The sequence below is a fragment of the Oryctolagus cuniculus genome, chromosome 1, assembly GCF_051225735.1.
Source record: "Oryctolagus cuniculus isolate XC-2025 breed Fujian yellow rabbit chromosome 1, ASM5122573v1, whole genome shotgun sequence".
NCBI lineage: Eukaryota > Metazoa > Chordata > Mammalia > Lagomorpha > Leporidae > Oryctolagus > Oryctolagus cuniculus.
In genome coordinates, this window is record NC_142867.1 from 75,680,824 (window position 1) to 75,705,539 (window position 24,716).

Genomic DNA, 24,716 nt, shown 5'->3' on the forward strand with positions numbered 1-24,716 from the left:
ATCGATTAAAATAACCTTTGAGTGTTTTATCTTCTCACATCTTCCAGAGTAGGGTCCATATAAATGACTTGCCAGAACATGACCCAGTGTCACGGTGAAAGTCAAGATAATTTACACTACACGGAGAGTTCCTTGGTGAAGGCAGCGATGCTCTGGCTGGAGCCATACCAGGAACCCTCTGGCAGACAGGAGCAATTGAGCAGATTTTCCAAGTGAGTGAATGCATTCTATTTCAGCAGGGATTTCTGTCCTTTTCTTTTTGTTCATCATGTTGCCCATTCCCCCAACAAGCCCTTGTTTCTTCTTCCAAGAACATTACACTTAACTCCTACTTTTCTGTCTGACCAAATTTCTTGCCTCTCACTATCCCAACAGCATCTTTTCTTTTTCTATATCTCCATCTTTTCCCATTCCATCCCTCTAAAACCTAGAGTTCCACTATTCCAGATTATTTGCATGCAGAGAAAGAGTAATAGATAAGCACTAAGGCTTCCAACTAGCTACCTCCCAAATATTTTTCGCTGTTCACTTTTTTTTTTTTTTTTTTTTTTTTTTTTGACAGGCAGAGTGGACAGTGAGAGAGAGAGAGAGACAGAGAGAAAGGTCTTCCTTTGCCATTGGTTCACCCTCCAATGGCTGCCGCGGCCGGCGCACTGCTGCCAGCGCACCGCGCTGATCCGATGGCAGGAGCCAGGTACTTATCCTGGTCTCCCATGGGGTGCAGGGCCCAAGCACTTGGGCCATCCTCCACTGCACTCCCTGGCCACAGGCAGAGAGCTGGCCTGGAAGAGGGGCAACCGGGACAGAATCTGGCGCCCCAACAGGGACTAGAACCCGGTGTGCTGGCGCCGCAAGGCGGAGGATTAGCCTAGTGAGCCGCGGCGCCGGCCCTTCCGCTGTTCACTTTAAAGGCTCTGTTACAATGTTACTGCCTCTGCCTAGGAGCCTACATGGTTTATGCTGTGCTTCCCCCATCATCTTTTTTTTTTTTTTTTTTTAATTTTTTTAATTCCATTTTCCTTAACAGACAGAGTTAGAGAGAGAGAGAGAGAAAAGTCTTCCTTCCGTTGTTTCACCCCTCAAATGGCCGCCATGGCCGGCGTGCTGTGCTGATCCGAAGCCAGGAGCCAGGTGCTTCCTCCTGGTCTCCCATGTGGGTGCAGGGCCCAAGCATTTGGGCCATCCTCCACTGCCTTCCCGGGCCACAGCAGAGAGCTGGACTGGAAGAGGGGCAACCGGGACTAGAACCGGTGCCCCTCATCATCTTTGAATCATCTGTGCCTCACCTCCAGACTGAGGTCAGGACACATAACAACCTGTGACCACACAGAACATTTTTACTGTATCATTTTTATCTGTTTACTTTATTGTTTACTCTTATAGCCTGGAAGATCTTTCAATGCAAGCATCAAGCCTTACTTATTGTCATAGTACCTGGGCCATGCATTCACTAGGTTTTAAATAAATGTTTTTTGAATAAGTAACACCTTAGTAACATTTTCTTATCTACCTTCTTTTCATCAATCAATTCATTCAACAAATCATTGCCAGATATATCTTGAAACACGTTTGTTCATCTCAGGCAACCCTTTAAAACACTTTGCTATAGTTCCAAAACAAAAAAGGATACTTTGTTGTGCTATCCACAACACATTCAGCCTCTTACCCCAGACCTCTCTCTCTCTCTGTAGTCCCGTGCCCATTTATATTCCATTCAAAGTAGCTAAGTGGTTCTGTTCTTAAGTCACCCAATCTTTCCCAAGTTCCTGTCTCATTCTCTTCCTTCTGTGTTTAGCAATGCTTCCCAAAAGGAAGTGAGAAATAATCTTGCTCTTTTTTGAGGTTCTAATCATATGTTACCTCTTCTACAGCCTCTCCTGATTTTTCCTTGAAAAAAAAAATGTGTTTTATAGGGCGGGTGCTCTGGCAGTGTGTTGTGTCACTGCTTTGGATACAGGGTATCCCATATTCGAGTTCCTGGAATGCAGTCCCACTGCCTTCACTTATCCAGCTTCCGGCTATTGAGCATCCTGAGGCAGTAGATGCTGGTTTAAGTACTTGGGTCTCTGCCACCTACGTGAGAACCATGGATGGAGCTGCTGGCTCCTGGATTTAGCCTAAACTGAGCCCAGCTCACTATTGTAGCCATTTAGGAAGTCAAGCAGTGGATGCAAGATATCTATCTCCTCTCACTCTCACTCTTGATCACTCTCTGTCTGCCTTTTAAATGGATAAAAATCAATAAACTATTTTAAAAATATGATTTACTTTTGTTTTAATTTTGTGTTGCTCATACTATGAAATTGTCCACTATAACATTTATAACTTTTTCATCACTCCTCCTTTCACTGAGCACTTGCAATGAGTCATTGAGGCACTGTAATAGACACTGGTAGTATTTAAAGACAGCGCAGAGGCACAGCACCCACTTAGCTCCCTGTTCTGTAGATATGACTGACAAATGTTCTCAATATAGGATGTCATTTAGAGGTTAAATATAAGATAGTTCACCTGAGAATTGATTAAATACTACATTAAAATACATTATAGAGGTACACTCAACTCAACTTTGGGAATATAAAGGGGAAGTTCCCTAGAGAATACAATGCCTCAGACTGTATTGAAAAAATGAAAATGCATGGAACAGAGGCATCAAGGGTCCATAAAAGGGTCCACAGGTTAAAAGAAAAGGAGGGATCATGATGGATCAGAACTTCCCTTCTCAAGATGGTAACATGCTCAAAGGCAGGTTCTTATTGAAATTTATTTACTTCAGAGGATTTGGTACAGAATCTTAAATAGATAAATAAAACTAAAATTTAATCAATAATAGACAATTTACAAGTTATAATAGAAACAAGCTCAATAATATCTCCTTAAAATTTGCAATAAGGAACTTAGATTCCAGGAAACTTTGAAAAGTGAATTATATGTGAGAAATACTGAATTTAAAATATGAAATATAGCTGATAAATTTGTCACCCATGAGAATGGCCCTGATTGATTAGAATGCTAATTTGGACTTTCATATACTAGTACCTGTGGCAGAACTAAAAATGATCATCTAGTGTATATTCCTACTAATCACAATCCAAATCAACTTGTGTACTTTGTGTACTTTGTTTGCTCAGACAAATGAAATTTGCTTCATCCAATGGCTAAATTGCAAGATTTTTGTGTTTTATATTTTCTTCATCCTTTTATCTACTTAGTAAATGTTTTATGTAGATATGCAAAGTTAATAATCATAGTTACACTTCCCAGATATACCACTATTTGCCTAAAAATAATTACTTCCTCCCTAACTTGGATAGGACTTGCTCATCTTTGAGGGCAGAATAATCTCTAAGGTTGATAGGTATGCTAGGTGACGTGATTCATTAGTAAACAAGAAAGAATGCTTTTTCTCTTATTTAATTTCCCTCTGGTGAACGTGACAACAAAACACAATTAACAAATAAAGGAAATAATCACAAATTGTCAAGTAAATTAACAGATGTTCTAAGCACAAAAAAGGAATCATGTTCATTACAGGAGGCAAGAGAATCCTTCTGAAACAATCATGCATAAACTGAATTCTGGTAAAAGAGAAAATTTCCCATGTGAAGAATAGGTGAATTGCATTTCAAATGAGAGGGATAATAACAAGGAAAATCTCTGAGTTGGGAAAGAGTTTAGGAGGTTCAGGGAACAGACAGTTCTCTGAAGAGAAGTGAATGGAGTGGATGAGAAGCAGGAGAGAGAACCTAGAACCAGAGTATACAGGGTCTTATAAACTTTGGGAAGGATTTAAGTCCTCATCCTGACAAAAATAGAAGTCAATAAAGGATTTCAAAAGGAAAACGACATGATCTGACATTTTCAACAGCTGACTCTTGGACTGTTTTTGGGTTTGTAAAATAGCATAAGTGCCATGGTAAACTATATGGAGCCTCATCAAAAAATTAAAAATAAGATTACCATATGACCCTGCAATCCCACTTCTGGGTATACAATTCAATGAACTAAAAACAAGAGCTTGATGAGATGTTTACATATCCATGTTCATAGCAACACTATTCACAACAGCCCCAAGGTAGAAGCAACCCAAACGTCCAAAGGAGGATGAATAAATAAACAAAATGTGATTTGTATGTACAATGGAATATTATTTAACTTTAAAAAGGAAGAAAATGCTGACACATTACTGACACAACGTGGATGAGCCTTGAAAACATGCTAAGTGAGATAAGATCATAAAAAAAAGACAAATGCTCTATGTTTCCATTTATATGACATGACCAAAGTAGGGAAATTGAATCAGGAAGTAGAGTTGTGGTTGCTAGGGGAAAGAGAGAAATGGGGAGTCATTTAATAAAGTTTCAGATTTGCAAGGTGAGAAAATTTTGGGGATCTATCACATGACAAAATTAATATAAGTAACACTGTTGATATGTAAACTTAAAAATGGTAACTTATTATGTGATGTGGTTCTATATATTTTTTAAAAGGTCATTCTGGCTGCCAGTTGAGAATGGATTAGAAAGGAGAGGGCAGAAGTGAGAGAAATCAGTTTGAAGCTTTTAGGGGACTCACTGGTGGCTGAGACAGGCAGGTAGCAGGGTTTGCAGGCCAGTGAACTCGTTCCCTGGTTACCTGCAACCCCTATTGAAAGGAAGCATCAGAAACCCACAACTCTAAGTTCTTTCTAGCTCACTACAAAAATACTCCAAATGCATATGTATCGCATTCCATCAACATAGTGACATCTTTTCTCAGAAGAGAGAGAGGTAATGAAAAACATACTTTGCAGCAGTTAGTGACTTAGCTCCTTCCTGAGACCATTTTTGACTGGGAGGAAAAATAAATAAATTAGGTGGTGGGTAAATTAAGTACCCTGCCTTGGAGTTGAGGCCTATGGGTATGGATACTCTGTGTTTGTCTTTAACAGAAAAATGGTCACATATTTGATTTTAATAATCTGAACATCTGGTCTAATATCAAATTAGAGATCTTGGCTCACATTCTGGACTAGTTAAAGCACACAAGTTACATATAAGGGCTCTCACTCCCCACATGTGCCAGAAAGACCCCCGCATTCTTAGAAAAATATTTTGTATTGTGATGACGTTTATACTTTAAATTTATTATGAAACCCTTCACACGGGTCTAGCATTGTGACTCACTGGAATAAGTGGCACAAGCAAAGTCAGCATCCCGTATGAACACCAGTTCCAGTCCTGGCTGCTCCAATTCTAATCCAGCTGCCTGCTAATGTACTTGGGAAAGAAGCAGAAGATGCTGGAAGTGCTTGGGCTACCACCACACACATGGTAGATCCAGATGGGTTTCCTGGCTCCTGACTTTGGATTGGCCTGTCCCTGGTCATTGTAGACATCTGGGCAATTAATCAGCAGATAGGAGACTCTTCTCTTTCTCTGCCTCTCCTCTTCTCTCTGTCACTTTGCATTTCAAGCAAAAAAATCTTTAGAAAAATTAAGAAATCATTCAGGCATACAAAATTATCCATATCAACTATACAAATGATAAAGAATGATGTAATAAATTCACTCAAAACTGCCACTTAAGAATTGAGTATTGTCTGGGGCCTATGCTATGGTACAGCAGGTTATGTCACTGCTTGTGATGCCAGCATCCCATATCAGAGTGAACGTGGAAGGCCCAGCTTCTCTCCTTCCAATCCATATTCCTGCTAATGCACCAAGGAAAGCAGCAGAAGATGCCCAAGTACTTGTGCTTACCATCCATGTGGGAGACCTGGACGAAGTTCCAGGCTCCTGGCTTCAATCTGCCATTTGTGGACCTATCATTGTGAGCATTTGGGGAGTGAATCAGCAGATGAAAAATCTCTCTCTCTGCCTTTCAAAGAAATAAATACATCTTAACAACAGAAAACATTGAGTGTTAACAGCAGAATAGAAACCTCTGGGTATCGATCCTTAGTCCCATCTGTCCACCTTTCCCCTAGAGATAACTAGCGACTTTTTTGGCTATAATTCTCTGCTTTTCAAAATGGGCTTAGAACCTCAGTATAAATCTGTGATATTTTTATGTCAATTTGGTTAAATAATCATACCCCAATATTTAATCTCAGTGCTGCTGTGAAGGACTTTTTAGTCATGGTGTTAAAACATTTACAAGAAGTGATAATGTAACATTTATAAGAGGCGGTAATACAACTAGGCCTCATTCACTCATTTGAAAGGTAATGTTTGCAAAGCAGAGGTTTCTGTGAGGAAGAATACATTGTACCTATGTACCATTGTACCTATGGTGCTTCTGTTCCTGCCCAAGACTTTCCAGCCTTCAGGCTTGCCCTATGAATTTTGGACCTGCCATTCCTCACAACAAAAGTCAATTCCTTAAAATAAATGTTTACACACACACACACACACACACACACACCCATATACTGGCTCTATTTCTCTGGTAGGACCTTGAGTGAAAATGTATCCTTAAAAAAATGTTTAGTCTTTATCTTTGGCACTTTATATAAGTGGTATAATATGGTGACTATTGTCTACATTATATTTCTAACATTCTATTACAGAATTTATTCCTTCCAATGTGTGTTGGGATATTTTATTTCTTTAAAAATTTTTACAGTACATCATTATAAATACACCACACAGTACTTTTTTTTTCCTGGAGAACATTTTTCTGTTTCTATCATTTTCCCTTCTGGAATAACAAAGCCATAATAATGCTGCTATTACGTTCTTACAAGTGTTTCCTGGTATACATATGCAAGGTTCTCCTTAGGGGAAATGCCCAGAAGTGGAATTTCTGGGTCACAGACTATATGTAGCTTCCTCTTTACTACATAACCCGCTTCCAAGTAGTTGTATGTCATCAAAAAGTACTAATTTACACAATATCATCAAGTCATCAAAATGTGAGTACTTTATATGTTCTAAAACCTGGAATTATCAAGAAAAACACTTCTAATTTTACTAGATAGCAGATTTGGAAAACTGAATCATCACTGTTTATAGGTGCATGATACGTGAAGAGTGAGGGAGGCGAAAGAGTCAAGGATAATTTCCATATTTGGCTTTAGAATCATTAATATTTATTCCAAATGTCATCCTCCACTCCTTCTTTATCTCAAATATTTGTGACAAACTTGAAGAAATACTTTGTTCAGTTTACTAATAGGTTCAGGGTGGCTTATTTCCCAGAATCAACATTTCCTATGTGCAGGATCTGCCTTCAGCCACAAGGTGGCAAACTTAGCATCCTGAAATGCAATCCGCGCTTAAGTCTGAGGGAAATTGAGCATTCCCAGAAAGTTTATAAAGCAAGAATTTATTCCTCAGTAGATTCTTTTTAAAACAAAATATTCATTTCAAGATAAAAAGGGGGAGAGAGAGGAAGGGACAACAGGGAGGAGAAGGGAGGGGACTTGAAGGAGAGGAGAGGGGAGGAGAGGGGAGGGGAGAAGCAGGGAGAAAGAGCTGCCCCTTCCACTCTCCAAATGCATGCAATGTCTGGAAAGGCCAGGTCCCCCACCTGGGTAGCAGGGACACAACTACTTGAGTCATCACTTGCTGTCTCCCAGGAAGCTGGACTCAGAAGCAGAGCCAGGACTCAAACCCAGGCACTACCATATGGGACGCAAAGACTCCAAGCCACTATGTCTTAGCCACTGTGCACAATCTGCTGCTAAATAGATTATGAATGCTACATACATGCTTCTTCTTTTCTGCAAACTAATATCTTTGTACCTACCAATTTCTACCTTTTTTAAAGGAATATTCATAGCCTGTTTTTTTTTCTTCTTAAACAAAATTCCAAACCTGTCTGTGCTCTCTAGTATTCCTATTTAGCTCCCTTTAATTATAGAATACATTGTGGACTCCTTAACCAACATACAAGACCTTCTACAAACTGACCTGACTGCACTTGTATCTTCATTTCCTCTTCCTTCCCAGTCCCCTCCCCATCCCCCACATACACTTTTTCTTCCTCTCTCTGTACATTCCAGTTCTCCCTGGCATGGTCCAGCTACACTAAATTCCATATATATATATATATATATATATATATATATGCTTCACTATTTGTTTTTCTGTGACTTGGTGAGGGCTATCAAATTCTGAATCTTCTCTTTCTTTTGTACTTATTCAATTAAAATACAAATGAGTCCCAGCTCCAATAGCACCCTCCCAAAGACTTCAGGATCATTTCAGCCATTAGTCACGACTTCTCTCCATCCCCCAAATTCATTTTTATACCACCATTAGAGCGTCATATTTTATATTTTGTTATGATGTATTTACTTTTCTGTCTTTCCCCTCCCCAAATGTTTGTTACTTACTAATATGGGGTCATGAAAGATTTTTCTTGGACTGTCCTGGTGTTTATTTTATGCCTGGCAGCTCAATGAATGTTGAGGAGCTTGCTGAATGAATGATTGGCTATTTTATGAAGGCAAATATTTTCATTTTGAGTGATGGACATTTTTCATCAGTCTGTACAGTACTTAACACAGTACTTATATTGTTAGAATTTATATATATTACTGTTATCATTATAAATAAAATCATTTAAAAGTAAATAGACATTAAGTTTATTGTTAAGAAGAGATAGAAGATACTGTTTTTATCCATGAGTAGGTAAGCCAAGGGGAGTTTGGGAAATGACATAGCTCAGGAAACAATCAGAGAGCTAGGCAACATGTGCATATGTAAATCAGTATAATATACTGATATAATAAAGTAGTTCACATAATAAACGTGATTAAATAAATCATTAGGTTTAACGGTTGGCATGAGAAGCTTCCATAATTCAGTTGACATGCCAAATATTTGTCTCAGCACACAAATTATTGATTCTCACATAGGTTATAATTTAAAAAAACACATAATATTGATTTTTTTAAACCTCTGAGTACTGAGCTGTAAGGATCTCAGTGGAATTGTAATTTCTTCTAATTAAAAGCTTCAACATGCAAATATGTGCCATAAGGCATTAGGCACCACATGCTGTATACAATGTAATCTGACTTGCTAAATTCACCTCTTTAGTTCTGTGAATATATATCTTTTCTGATCAGTAATTTTTTAAATTCCATTTTCTCTGGTTTAGACCCAGAAGACACCCTCTCTAGGTTAACTTACACTAATTTTTAACTCGATTTTAATTTTAAATTCATCAGATCAATAATTATCTGGTACCTAGTAAGTGAAAGGAAATGGGTTATGTTCTAAGATGTTCCCACTAATTGTTTATTTATTCACTGAGAGAGAGAGAGAGAGAGAGAGAGAGAGACCAACCCTTTGCTGGTTCACTCCCTAAATACCCACAATGCTACAATGCTGGCCAAATCCAGAGCTGGGAACTCAGTTCAGGTCCCCTACTTGGATGACAGGAGCCCAGTTATTGAGCTATCTATCAATGCTTCCTCCCAGGTCTGCAATTTGTCAGAATAATTTCAGATTATTTTTAGGGATCACAAACTATAGGATTATGTTTAGGCTGCACCCCCAACTTGAGAATGTCATATTTTTCTTTAAGCCAAATCTGGTAGAAAAGCTACATTATATTGATTTCAGACAATGCTCTCAAGTGAAGCAGCTTAAGGCAGCATATCATTGCTGTTGACTATTATTGAATACCCACAGTGTGGTAGGCACTATTAATTCGCTTGAAAGTCATTAATTCGACTGAATAACTAGGGCCCCATTAGGAGGGCTCACATTTTACAAATGACCAAGCAAGAGAAAAACACCCAGCTGAAAGGCATCAGAACTGGCAGGCATTTTCATCATCTGCTGTTAATTGGAAGAAGTAGAACTTAATTTTATTCAGAAAAATACTTCATCATGGCTTTGAGAAGTAATGAAGTCTCTGGGGATCTAAATGGCCCTTTCTAATAAACTTTTCGTGAGACATGGCATTTTTGTTGAGGGAGGTGAAGGGTCTTCTTGTAAAATTTTCTGGGCTGTCCAGAGGTTAAATGAAATGAACAAATCTATCTTCTGTGTCAAATGTACCAGAAAAAGCACAAAATTATTTTCCTGGTCATCCTTGAGCTACTTGCTCTGAGGCTAATTATGGATGAGAATAATGGAGGGTTAATTGAGGCAATAAAATGAGGGGTATGCTCAACTTGAGTTCCACATGGAGTGAATACTACTTCAAGTGCTCTAGGTGCCTCCATTATTGTGAAAAATAATTAATAAATTGATATGCTGGAGTTAGAGTGCTCACACATTTTAAATATGATTTTATACTACATTTTCCTAAGGACAGGTTACATAGCTTACTACTGTTGCCCTAACATTCTATATTGCTTCAACAAATACTCATTGGTCATCATCATGAAGTAGGCACTCTGCCAGATACTAGGAGTATCTATAATCAATGAATTTCATTTTCTTCTCTCATAGATTTTAAAGTCTGGTAGGGGGAGCATATATTAAATGCAAAAATGACTAGTTAATCTCATAATACAAGCTATGAAAAAATACACTGAGCATTTGATAGCAAGACCATAGATCAGTAGCTCTAGGTAATAATATAAATGATAGCTATCTTTTATGAAGAAACTGTTCTATCTAGTCACTTTACTAAGTGTTTGGCATTACTTTCTATTTTTGCCAATAACCCTTAAGAATCAAAATGTCCCTTGATGTAGATGAGGACTTCTCACACTGTAGATTCATGATGGTAATGCCACCGAACCTCTCTCACTAATTGGTTCACTATAGCCTGAGGGATGCTATGTTGCCACTTCTCTTTTAATGCCCAGGTTCAATGTTACTTTGCCTGTGAAGCCTTCCTTCTGGCAATCAATATTCCTTCTTCTGTGATTTCTTGAACTCTCAGTTTAACTTTTTATTTATTTGAGAGGTAGAGTTATAGACAGTGAAAGAAAAAGACAGAGAGAAAGGTCTTCCTTATGTTGATTCACTCCCCAAATGGCCACTACGGCCAGTGCTGCGCTGATTCGAAGCCAGGAGCCAGGTGCTTTTTCCTGGTCTTCCATACAGGTGCAGGGGCCCAAGCACCTGGGCCATCCTCCACTGCCTTCCTGGGCCACAGCAGAGAGCCGGACTGGAAGAGGAGCAACCGGGACTAGAACCCGATACCTTTAACCAAGTGAGCCGCAGCGTCGTCTCCTCAGTTTAACTTTTCATATTTTGAAATATTATTGATCTAAGTTTGACTCCCACAGTGAACTGTACTCTTCTTGGGGAAGGATCCTATGTTTTAATTCCATTTTATTTATTTTTATATCCCTTGCATCTACCAAGCTAGGTGCTTGACATTTATAGATTCTGAATAAGTATTTGTTGAATAATTGTTGAAATAACATTTTTCTTATAGTCGATAGCAAGAAGGCCACACATACTGAGAAACACATAGCATTTCATTTGAAATGCTGAGAACATACTTGAGAGGCAAATTTTACATTAGTAGGTATCTAGAATAGACCATGCACCTGGCACACAATACATATTAATCTGGATATTTAAAATGGATTTTTTAAATTTCTTAAATGTTAGTGAACATTGCAAATGTCAAATAAAATAGCAAGTAGCTATTTTTTCAAGCAAGTTAGAATCTCCTTAGATAATTTAGCCTTGTACTTGTTTCTTGATCTTGATTTTTGTAGATCAATTTGATACAAAATATACTTTAAAAAGTTACATGCTTGTAATGTCAAAGTCCAATAAAATCAGTGATCCAGGAGCTGGACACACCTCCTGGCATCTTTTGGTTCTGTCCCTGTCTACAGGAGGATCTGCTCAAGCCTGACAGTTGTCAGCGACTGAACTAGAACTACCACCTAGATAGCCTAAATCTAAACTAATGCCAGCTCCATCTGTGATTGCCTATGTCCCTACCTAATACTAGATTCTAAAAGTCTATAAAATATAAAAGAAAAAAATTGAGAGCACACATAAATTTTTTTGCACTTCACTTTATTTCAGAGGGAGAATTCAAGCTATTTTCCCAATGCTTCCATGAAGCCCTCTGGGTTTGCCTCATCTGAAAGTGCTTGCTCCTTGCACATTTTGTCACCCAATGTTTATGGTAGTCAGCATGAAAACTATGCTATATATTTTTAAATTGTTTGACTCATTTATTTAAATAAGAATGTGTGTGGCATGAGCCCTGCCTTACAGCTAATTTTAGAACAGCAGTGGTGTCTTGTCTTATATTTCTCAATATTCATCCAAGGAAATATCTTAGTAGATACAAGCAAATATTTAAAATTTATTTCATAGAATATTTATTGCACTATTTAAAAAACACAGTTCAATTCCAATTAAATGTTTACCTTGCATAACATTCCTATAAAAACCCATTCAATATTAGGTAAGCTGTGTGCCAAGGACAGTGATGAGCATATTAGAGGCCCTAAATAAATATGCTGAATGAGCAAATGAAGAATACTCCACCTGGCACCTGTGTACCTTTTAGCCACATTTGAATTGGCCTAGCTCAAAACACAATGTTGAGGGGCTGGAGCTGTGGTGTAGAGGGTAAAGCCACTGCCAGCATTGCCAGTATCCCATAAGGGCACCCATTTTAGTCTCAGCCGCTCCTCTTTTGACTCAACTCTCTGCTATGGCCTGGGAAAGCAGATGAAGATGACCCAAGAGCTTGGGCCCCTACACCCACATGGGAGACCTGGAAGAAGCTCCTGGCTCCTGGCTTTGGATTGGCACAGCTTTGGTCATTGTGGCCATTTCAGGAGTGAACCAGCTGATGGAAAACCTCTCTCTCTGTCTCTCCCTCTCTCTGTCTGTAACTCTACCTCTCAAATACATAAACTAATTTTAAAAAACCCCACAATGGTGAATAAATGAATGGCTCCACAGCCACAGTTCTTCATTCACAAGGAACATTGTGCATAACAATATTATTTATGTTTTTTTATTTTTATCATATTTACTTTTTAAAAGCAGAGCTTATTTTGAGACTTCTTTATAACATGAAGCAAAGTAGAAGCAAAGACTGAGTGCCCTTTTGACAACAATCCCCAGAGCTAGAAGAAATCATGCTTGTTTCCAGAATCTGGCACTCCAGCTGTAAGCAGCAGTGCTGGGAGTCCACAGAAAGGGCTGACATATGTAGCAGCACAGGGCAAGGTGGCACAGCTGCCAGGCGAGATTCTGATAATATCTGTGCATAAAGTTGAAGCAGTTTTTAAAAAGGTAGACTCCCAAATCAGTCTTGCACTTGCATGCCCTGCATAGCTAGCTCTTAGTTCCAGAAAGCTTCACAACTAAATGAATACCAGAACTGTTGCAGTGACACTTGTGCCTTAGAGCTGGCTTTGCCTCTAATCAGTTGAATGACCTCAGCCAAGGTACTTTTTCTTGTCTTTGATTCCTCATTCAAAAACTATTAGAAAACTAGGCTACAGCACTGTTTTTCTGTTGTGCCTTTGAGTTATGCTGGTGTGTCATGTTCACTTGTGAGAAGCACTGAATACTAATCATACAGTAATTGTACAGAATTTACTTAAAAATACAAGCAAATACATGTAAGAGGAGAGAACATGAAATCTCATTCACTTGAACTCTGTTGCGCTTGCTTTAGAGGAACAGAGAGAAGGCAGACCACATTTAATGTTACAAAGATAAAGCACAGCAATTCCATCTCAGAACCATCACTAGCAGTCCTGACTGATGCTGCGGCAATAATGGGAGGCTTCAACACCCTTCTGCTCTGCAACATGTGGTAGGGGTGGCCTATACACGCTTGGGTATGTTTATATGAATGGCTCGCTTTTTCATGTCTACCATAGAGGAAAAATGCTGAATGTCCCTGACAGAAGATCTGAACACCCCAAAGAGCGCAACTCAACACTACTGTTGCTTTATTTGATGAGACTGGAGGAGGCCTGGTTGAGAAAGAATGGTAAGAAAGAGAACTTTTGAATATGCTTAAGATATCTCTTACTTTAAATATCACCTTAAATAGCACCTCCATTTCTTTTCTGTTGTGCATACAATGTAATTTTATTAAGATTTACACAGCTTTTTAATAAAAAGGTATTTTCAGACAATTATGTCGAATCATGGCCATGGTCTCAAGTTTCCATAATTATGAAATGGTCTGGACTAGATTACCTAAGTTCCTTCTTCAGAGTATGATTCAGCATTTTTCTCAGAGCCGACTTCAGTGCTTGGCTACTGCCACCTGGTGTCAGCTACCTGAACTATAGTTCCAATTACAGTTCTAACAAATGAAGCCTTTACTCATTTTTTTTTCTGGGCATGCTTTTGCAGTTTTGATCCAGTTTAGTGATAACATCACAATGCAACACAAAATGACTTACAAGTTGAAATGGTCTCAAAGATTATCTAGTCCATTTGACTTTTTGAGGGACATAAATATTTTTATGTTATTTTTAAAGACCTCTAGAGAGATTCTCTGCCTTCTCTTGCATCACTTTTCTGTATTTAACTATATTTGAGGATTTTCCTGGTGTTTTCATCACTACACTTTAAAACATTCTTCTCTATTCTTCAAACTCCAAGACAAATGTTTTCATTTTTGTGAGACAGAATTAAAAGAACATATCTGGCCAGGTTGTCTGTACACATGGTGTTAATAAAAGCCTCTGACACATAAAGTATTTTTCAGTCAGAACCATGCACTCACATAATATCTCTATGAAAAACAGTGGAATTGGTAATGAGCATGATTTCAGGGGGTTAGGTATAAATATATTAGCTATCTGCTATGGAGAAAGTATTTAATTCCACTAAGTCAGTTTTCATTTGTATATTGGGGTAAATTTCCCACTCAATGAGCTTTGAGGAATGGAGTTTCTGAAACATAATAGTGTCTAATATATGCTAGCTAGTTTTGTGAGAAACAGAGTAATGGATGCCCCTGAAGGAAAGTTTCCAACCCCTAGAAAAACAGCACTATGCCTAGAACATAGTGTGTGCTCATTATATATTTGTTGAATGAATTAGAGGTTTTGCAATCAAACATTAGCTTGTAAGGGTCCCTTAACAGGATTTATGCTCTAGCTCAAATTTATGTAGAAGGTGAGACTAATCACAAAACAGGTGCTTATGAGAACAGAACACAGATCATGTAACACATGATTGTGTTTAATAGTGCTCACGTCAGCTTCCCCTATAAGCTATGAACTCTTTGAAGACAAGGACTACATTTTAAATATCTCCAAATTCTCCATCTCAATACTAAGCATCAGCAAATATGATTTCCTGAATGAATGTTCAATGGATTGAGTAATGCTGAACCCTAATATAACCACTAATTCTATATGAACTTGTAAGTGATGAAGTAATTATTTTTCTGCTATATCTAAGGAAATGAAGCTCTATTCAAGTAGAAACTGAAGCTTTTTGTTTAAATCAAGTATTTACTATTGGTTGCAGTCTTTAGTAAATTCAAATGGCCATTAGGGTTTCCTTGGAAACGAATTCCCAATTATCTACAAAAATTGGTGTCAAACACTTTTTTGATTTCCTCAGAAGAGAAATTATCCTTCTCTGGTCTGGTGATTTTCAATGAAGTTTCACTCATGTGAGTCGGACCTAGGGGTAAAATGTAGGAACCTAACTGATTTAAGCACTAACGGCAGAAGTCACTGCCTTCCCCACAAAGATTTGAGTTGCTATAAAAAATGTCAGAGGAAATCCTCCGTCACGATGTGACAAACTGAATTGACAACTGATTATGTAAGAAAAGTGTGTTTAAACAGGACTGTGTAGCTTCAGAAAAGCACAGCTGTTTGTAGTCAAGAGGAAGGCCACCATGCTGTCACAGTTCCTCTACCCTTGTTCTACTTTCCAGCGGATTGCAGGATAAATTGTGTAAAAACTGTACTATAAAAAACCCTGATGCAGTCCTTCCTCGGGTCTGCAGAATGAAGAGGGTCAGCTTTACTTAAGTGATTGGCTTCCTGTTTTTCTTAATTATACAAAATGAGGACAATGCAAAACACAGCTGTTGGAAACTCAGATGTTGCTCAAAGCCTGAAACACATAACTATTTTGTGATGAAAAACATTGAAAATGCTTGCTGGGGAGGGCAGAACAGCAGTGACACATTTCCAGTGGTGTGCTTACTATAGCTGAAAAACTGATTTCACCTCAGATAAGACAAGGTGAAAGTCTTGTTGTGGGATAGAAATGGTAGCCTTAGATGCACAAGTAGTACTGAAAGAATAGAAAGGGAGAATGGAAGGAAGGCAAGGGGGTGGAGTGTAACTGGTTTATAGATGATTATGATTATGATTGCGATGTACCCAGGGTGACAAGGGATTTCTCCTTTATATGTGAAAGCTCCCACAATCATGGTTAGTGAATAAAACAAGCTACAAAATACACCAATGGATCACTAGTCAGTTGTTGATTATGGTGCAGAATGAGGTCTAGGGAAAGCAAGGCTATAGTGCTTAACCAAGATTTGATAAAAACATGAAGTACTGTGCAGCATTAAAGAAACTATGCATATACTGGATGACCGCTAGGTGAATCCCTGCTTCTCTTTCAAGGCTGAGTTCAAATAATTAGACTGAAAAAAAACATATCTTCTTTGTACTTCCTCAGCGGTTTTTAGAATTTATCAAACTATGAATCTTGGTTGTATAGATATTCATACATGTCACATAGATATGCATACACATGTCTTCTTTCTTGCTAGACAAAGTTCCTTAAAAGTATATGCTACTTACTCATTTTATAATTCCCCAGCAATTAACATTGTGGAACCTGTTAAGAGTTCAATAAATGCTAAGTGAATTAATTTATTCAAATAAACAAAAGTTTGAATGAAAGATAGATAGATAGATAGATAATGTTTAACTTAATTCCTGGAAGTACAGATAAGTTTAGTTCCACACCATTATTTTATGGAGCACCTAGTGTGTCAAGTGCTGTGCCTACTAACACAAGAAGAAAGGGTGGACTCTAAATTGGAAAGTTGGAATTAATAATGTTGATTTGCTTTAGGTTTAAATAACAATGGTCATCAAATTACTATGTTATGTAAAATGTTCTAATTGGCCTTATCTTAACCAGAGTTGACTCACAATATATGTTTCTGTTTTCTACTATATTAAGAGGACTTCCAAATTTTAGTTATTTATAAAAAGATAGTAAGAAATTTCTTCTGTGAAAAATCTTTGACAACCCTAAGCAGCGAATAAGCTTCACAGGGTTGCTAGTAGACCACTGCTCAGTAGTTCACCATGATATGGAATGAGGTTAAAAATTTCATTATGGGCCACCTCTTGATTGATATTTGTAAAGCAGATTCTAATTTATGGCAAATGGGATCTTTTATAACTAGCTGCTACCTAACTTTCCAGTCTCCAAATTTATACCCAAATACTCAGTCACCCTGCAGTTTCACGTTTCCTTGTCATAGGTTATGTCGCTATTTGTTTCTTTACCTGGTTTATTCATACTTGTTCAAGATTTAGCTCTGGTGTTAATTCCCAAAGCAAGGCTCCTGTAACTTCTATCAACTGCATTCATGTATTTAGATCTGATTTCATTTAATTGTAATCATTTGTTCTTAAGTCTACCTAAATTGTGAGATTCTTTAAAGACAAACTAACATTATGTCATCATCAACTATGGCTTTTATTGTCACACTGTAGGTATCACATAGTAGGTTCCACCTGGTACACAGTAGATAACATATGGTCACCACATAATGTGTGGCACATTCTGTTACAGCTTTTGCCTTCTATTTTCTGAAAGACCTAAAATCTACCTCCAGTCATTTTATGAGCCTGGATCTTCCCTGAATTCCCTAACAGACAGTTCTTTGATTTCCAGTACTCCTGTCTCTAAGGACAGTTCTCTCTCTCCTTTCCTCTCATCTGATCATCTCAGTTTAGAAAATATGTTTTGCTCCCTATTTGAGTAGAGTGAACTGGGAGAGAAAAATATATTAAAATTAACTTGTAAAAAATTCCTCTGCATTTTTATTCTATTCGTTGCCAATTTCTTCATAGAATAAAGTTACCTCGTGACTCAAATCTTGAGGGCTAGGAAAGGGGGCTGCAGCAAAATCTGTCTTTTGACATTTAAAAGATATGTGCTAAAATTAGAGAATAGTTAGCACTTATTTAATCATGAGATGAGGCCACACACTCATGAACATTCAAAATAGCCCAGTTCTGTGTTCCTACTGCCCCTTTAGGCCTACGCTATAAAACAGAGTGCATGTTTTATCATAGTTGTAAATACAGGATTGGGCTAAAAAGAATGGTATTTCTCATTTGGTTTTCCTCCTCTTCCTTCTTTTTTCTTTCCTGTTCTTTCTGCTTTTACTCTTTCCCCTATTCTCCTTCTTTTTCTCAATCTTAGTCTTCATCTTTGCCATTTTTGTACTTATTTCCATCTCCGTCCTCTGCCCATCTCCATCTCCATCTCCATCTCCATCTCCATATTCTGATTACCCTTCTCCTCTTGCATCGAGAAGAAACTTAAGACTATTTTATATCTATTCCACAGAGAACAATCCCAGCTAATACTTACAAAGTCACACAGACGAGGCTTTGTCTCCACATCTTGTGATGGTTCAACATGGCACCCTCCCTCCCTCTAGCTCACTGAATGCCAAGTGCCCATGTGTATGGCCTCCTCTTTATACATTCTCAGTGCCTTTGCCTACTTGAGAGCCAGCAGCAAACTCTTCTACCATGCAGTTTGAAGAGAGGAAACATAGATGGAAAATGCCTCTGAATTCCAATTATACTTACTAAAGTAGATCTGGAACAACTGAGTGGGTGAATTAAAGTGAAAATGAAGATTTGGGATTTAGTAATATCTACTTTTATTTAGGGCACACATCATGTATCAGGCACAGTTCTGGGTACTTCCTTTGTTTCTTAGCAGTTTGACTTACAACATCAGGGTAAATTGTTCCATTCTTATTACACATTGGGAAAACTGGGGCTCTGAGAATTTAAGAGGGGTCTAGATCTAAAACAACTTCCTTTTGAATCTGATGTTGTACTAAATTGCAAAAATTGTTACAATTCTGTGTCATACCTTCTATTAAGAGTTGGAGTCTTTTATTATCCCTTGAAAATGGGCTGGCTTATGACTTCTTTGGCCACTGGAATGATTCAAGACAGATGTAGTAGTTTGGGCCTAGACCTACAGAGGTCTTGCTTCTTCACTCACCTTGGGTCTTCTGCTTCCAGAGCCATATAAACAAGCTTGGGATAAGGGGATAAGAGACTCAGGAAGCAGAGATGGGCTATCTTTGCTGAATCACTTTGCCTATCAGCCTCCAGCTGAGATCAGCAAAGCCTGGTCTAGATCAGCAGAACCCATCCAGCTAAGCCCACCCCAAATCTTGACCTGCAGAATGTTGGGTGAAGAAATTTGCCAGAAGCTTCTGAATGTTCTTCATGGATGTGCAAAGAATGCAAGATCCCTAGCACTTTTTCATTGCAACCTTGACAAATTAGGTAATATTACTACTCTCCAGATCAGCAAGCAGGCCTGCCATTTAAAAAAAAGTAAATGTCCAAACCTCACTATTCTTTGGGTATCATGTAAAACGTATTCACATACAGTATCCATTTGAGCCTCTCATGAGACAATGTAGCTCAAAAAAAAAAAAAAAAAAAAGAACCAATATGCCCAGTAATTTTCATGCTGCTATCTATGCCATAGGAATAAAGTTCTTTGTTTCTGACCCAAGAATCTTGTGTCTTCTGCCAACAACCAAGAAATAGCATAGGCTAACTTGTTATCCTACAAGTAGAATAAAATCTCAAACTATGATATATTCAAGAAGCAAGTGATACCAATTTTCCAGTTATATAACTTGTATAAAATTAAAAGTGAAATGGCCTAAAGAAAACATTAACAAGATTCAATGTGGTATTTGAATATGTATGGCAAAGAGTAAGGTGATAGAAAATAAATGACAGATTTTTAGGAACCACTATATAAGTTTGGATTCTTTCTTATTTAAAGTCATAGTATCCTCATGCTTGCTTTGGCAGCACATATACTAAAACTGGAATAATACAAAGATGTTTAGCATGGCCCCTATACAAGGATGACATGCAAATTAGTGAAGCAGTCCATATTTTAACCACCAAATTACTAGAGGAAAATATAGGGGAAACACCATAAGACATTGAGATAGGCAATAAGACCCCAGAAGTACAGGCAATATAAAATGCGAAAATAGAAAAATTGGATTACATCAAGTAAAGAATCTTATGCAGACCCAAACAAACACTCAATAAAGTGAAGAGATAACCAACAGATGAGAGAAAATATTTGTAAACTATGCATCTGATAAAGAATTAGTATACAGTATACACACACACAGAGAGAGAGAGAGAGAGAGAGAGAGAGAGACTCAAGAAACTTCATAATAACAAAACAGACAATCCAATTAAGAAATGGTGAAAGGGCTGGCGCCACAGCTCACTAGGTTAATCCTCCGCCTTGCGGCGCCAGCACACGGGTTCTAGTCCCGGTTGGGGCGCCGGATTCTGTCCCGGTTGCCCCTCTTCCAAGCCAGCTCTCTGCTGTGGCCAGGGAGTGCAGTGGAGGATGGCCTAAGTCCTTGGGCCCTGCATCCCATGGGAGACCAGGAGAAGCACCTGGCTCCTGCCATCGGATCAGCGCGGTGTGCTGGTCACAGCGCGCTGGCCGCGGCGGCCATTGGAGGGTGAACCAAGGGCAAAGGAAGACCTTTCTCTCTGTCTCTCTCACTGTTCACTCTGCCTGTAAAAAAAAAAAAAAAAAGAAAAGAAAAGAAAAAGAAAAAGAAAAAAGAAAAAGAAAAAGAAATGGTGAAAGGTGGGGGTGTGGGGGGTGGCGCTGTGGCAGAACTGGTTAAAGCTCCGGCTTGCAATGGTAGCATCCCATGTGGGATGTCCTAGTTCTGGTTGTCCTACTTCTGATCCAGCTCCCTGCTAATGTACCTGGAAAAGCAGAGGAGGATGGCCCAAGCCCTCAGGTCCCTGCACCACCATGTGGGAGAATCAGAAGAAGCTCCTGGCTCCTACCTTCAGATGGGCTCAGCTCCAGCTGTTGTGGCCATTTGGGGATTGAACCAGTAGATGGATGACCTCTCTATCTCAACCTCTCTCTCTGTAACCCTTTCAAATAAATAAAATAGATCTTAAAAAAAAGAAATGGCCAAAGGATGTGAACAGGCACTTTTCAAATCATGAAATACAAATGGCGATCACTAGCTATCAGGGAAATGCAAATAAGAACCACAATGAGGTTTCATCTCACCCCAGTTAGAATGGCTATCAAAAAACAACAACACTGGCAACAGAGTGGAGAAAAAGAATCCCTAATGCACTGTTAGTGGCAATGTAATCTAGTACAACCATTATGGCAGACAGTATGGAGATTCCTCAGAAACTAAAAATAGATCTACCATGGGACCCAGCCATCTCACTCCTGGGAATTTACCCAAAGGAAATGAAATCACCATACGAAAAAGTTATCTGTACTTCTGTATTTATAGCAGCTCAATTCACAATAGATAAAATATGGAATCAACCCAGATGTCCATCAACTGATGACTAGACTAAAAAATGTGGTTTATATACATGATGAAATTCAACTCAGACATAAAAAGAATAAAATCCAGTTTTGCAATATAATGGATGCAACTGGAGACCTTTATGTTCAGTGAAATAACCCAGATCCAAAAAGACAAATATCACATATTTTCTTGGATTAGTGGTAACAAACATGTAGAATACCAAAAAAAAAAAAAAATCCTCAACGTATAAGAGTGAAATTGACATCATACAGTTTGATTATCGTTTATAGCCCTTGTCTATACTTCTGTGGAACAGTGGTCTTTCTACTTTTTGCTTGCAGAACACAATATTTAGTTGGACATATTATGACTGTGATTAAAAATAAATTGAAAGTATGTTATTGCAAAAATTGAAAGAAAAAAGAAAGGAAAGAGGGAGGAAAAGAGTTAAGGAGAGAAATATTATTATGTTCTTAGAAGTGTTTGAAACACATGAAATCTGTTTTTATTAATATTAAAAATAAATTTAAATTTTTAAAAATTGAGAGGCAAAGTAAAACTGATTAAAAATGAAAAAAAAATAGTATCCTAAAAAGGATGCATCATTGAGGTCGGTCAGCAGATCCTAAATAATATGATGCTTTAAACACTGCTAAGGAGAAAAATTATCAAATCCTGAACTACATACATTTAACACAGTCTTCCTCAGATAACCATCCAGGAAAATAATGAAATGTCATTGCAACTACCATCATTCTTTTGGAATAGGAGAAAGATCTTTAACATAAAAGCAAGAGTTCCATTTTTATTATATCAGAGGAAAATCAGATGCTGCAGGGAGGAAAAGCTGCCTGGGATCCTGGGTGTTCTTAAGGCACCACCCATTTTTTCTAGCATAGCTTCACAGTGAAAATGTTAGCCTCCAGTAAAGGTTCATCTTTATGTTCCAGACTGGCAAGCTCTGAGTCACAACACTCCTTAGAAAAACTAAGAACTATGAAGACTTCTTAGAGGCAGATGAGATGAGAGAAACATTGACTATGATAGCCTGGAAGGCATTTTATCAACTAGTCAACCAACTCATTTATTGCAGAGAAAAGGAAGTGAGGATCAGGGAGGGGTGTAACTTTTTCAGTGCCAAGTGAGTATTGACAAGGTGATACTTGAGATGTCTTATTTCTCTCTTCATTGAGCTTATGCACATGATTCATTGTTCCTGCTCCCTCAATGTGGTTTTTTTTTTTAAGTTTTGTTTACTGATTCATTTGCAAGACAAAAATGACACACACACAGACACACATACACACATACAGAGAGAGAGAGACAGAGAGAGAGAGACAGAGACAGAAAGACAAAGAGAGAGAGACATCATCCATTAGCTGGTTCACTCTCCAAATACCCACAACAGCCAGGGCTATGTCAGGAGCCAGCAATACCATCCAGGTTTCTTATGTGGGTGGCAGGGATCCAAGAACTTGAGCCATCATCTGCAGCTTCTCAGGCACATTATCAGGAAGCTGCAGGAAGCTGGGATGTGAATCAGAGGTAAGATTCAATCCCAAGCACTTCAATATGGGATGCAGGCATCCCAAGTGATGGCTTAATGTGCTGTACCACAATGCCCACTCTTCCACGTAGTTTATTGGGTTACATAGTGTTAGGTATGGAATAGCTCGGGGTTCTGGCCTTTCATACTCCCAGAAATGAGAGACTGAAAAAGGAGACAGAGACTGACACCAACAGAGACAGGTTGCTTTCTTTGAAGCAAAGAGGTTGGCAACAGTCTGTTCTTGAGAAGAGACTGCATGCCCAGTGCGTTTAGAACTCGGGTTTTGATGTGGTTAAGGAAGGAATTTACCACGGGTGGGGGGGACAGTCAAAGGCAGCTGGTGGGAGAATAGGGGACTCCTTGAAGTCTTGGGGAACTTTCCCTTATCTGTTTCATCGCTGCCTTGTGCAGTTTATCTGCTTTGCCATTGGCACTGGAAAGAGTTGAGAAGGGTCCAGTTAGGCACCAAGGGTCTCAAAAGAGGAAATGGAATGGGGTGGGGAGGATGGGGAGGAGGGGAAAGGTACAACAAGTCCTTTACACAGAATCTGAGCAGTGACCAAAAGAGACTGAGATTTAGAAAAGGGCAATTATCATTCCAAAAATGACTTTCCTCAGCAAGGAGGACACTTTGATCCTATACTATACTTTTACTGCTATAGAACTGATATCTTAGAAATAAACGTATATGACACACATTATTTCCTCAAACATATTTCCCTTAAGAAGTAAAAGAAAGTTTAAGCGTCTTAAATAGTAGTGCTAAACTAATAAATTACTTCCAGAGTTTACCTATTTAATCTCTTCTCTTTTGGATGGGGCTTTATCTACATATATTTTAAATTTTACAGTTTGGGAGTTTGATACCAGTTAGATGCTAATACTTTATGGAAAATAAAAAAGTCAAGCTAAGGTTTGTTAAAAATATTTCACTGAATATTGAATAGTGTCCATGTTATCTTAGGAACAAATTAACACTATGAATTCATTTATAAGAAAATTCAGGTTAGTTCATAGTTTACTATCTGATATCAGTGAAAGATACAAAAGTCCAATTTCTCCTGTCCCCTCTGCTTGTGGGTCATCACCTTAGTGTGGTCTTGGTATCTTGATCACAGCATGTTCTAAGCATCCTTCCCTGAAATGTGCTTTACCTTTTCTGTTCCCTGTTTCACACACTGGAATCATCATCCCCATACTTGTCCAAGTCAGGAACCGGGGTTGTCTAACTCTTCCCATTTCTTGCTCCTTCACCCTTAGCTGCATCCGTCCAGCCAATCAGTCAAATGCTTGTCCAATTATACCTCATCAATATATCTTTGAGAAGTTCTTTCCTTGTGCTGACTCCATCTCTACCAAACTTCTCCGAGTAGGACCATGTACAGCTCTCTGCTGAACTAATGTTACAACTGGCCATCTGATTTTCTTTAAAACCCATTTTTTTATCATTGGTACTGAAGTTAGCCATTTAAGTCAACTAGATCTTATCATTGGCTTAATATCTTTATTGTTCCATACATACAGTAAAATCTGAGTTGTCCCTTGAGTTCCTTAACAGTTCATACAGACTTCTTTATAATCTAATCCCTCTCTGTATTTCTATATGTTGTAATTCCTTCTTTTATTAATATTAAATTATTTATACTTCTCCCTAATTGTACTCAGTCTTCCC

At 38.3% G+C, this 24,716-nt stretch overlaps 1 protein-coding gene and 1 non-coding gene across 14 annotated transcripts in view; one reads left to right on the forward strand and one right to left on the reverse strand.

Annotated features, from left to right (window-relative positions):
• The window catches only part of DLG2 (discs large MAGUK scaffold protein 2), a 2,253,656-nt gene that overhangs the window by 1,162,666 nt on the left and 1,066,274 nt on the right, over window positions 1–24,716 (reverse strand). The window lies entirely within an intron of this gene.
• Window positions 19,966–20,072, forward strand: LOC127484992 (U6 spliceosomal RNA). The gene has a single exon (XR_007912203.2). It is a non-coding gene; the product is annotated as a U6 spliceosomal RNA (small nuclear RNA).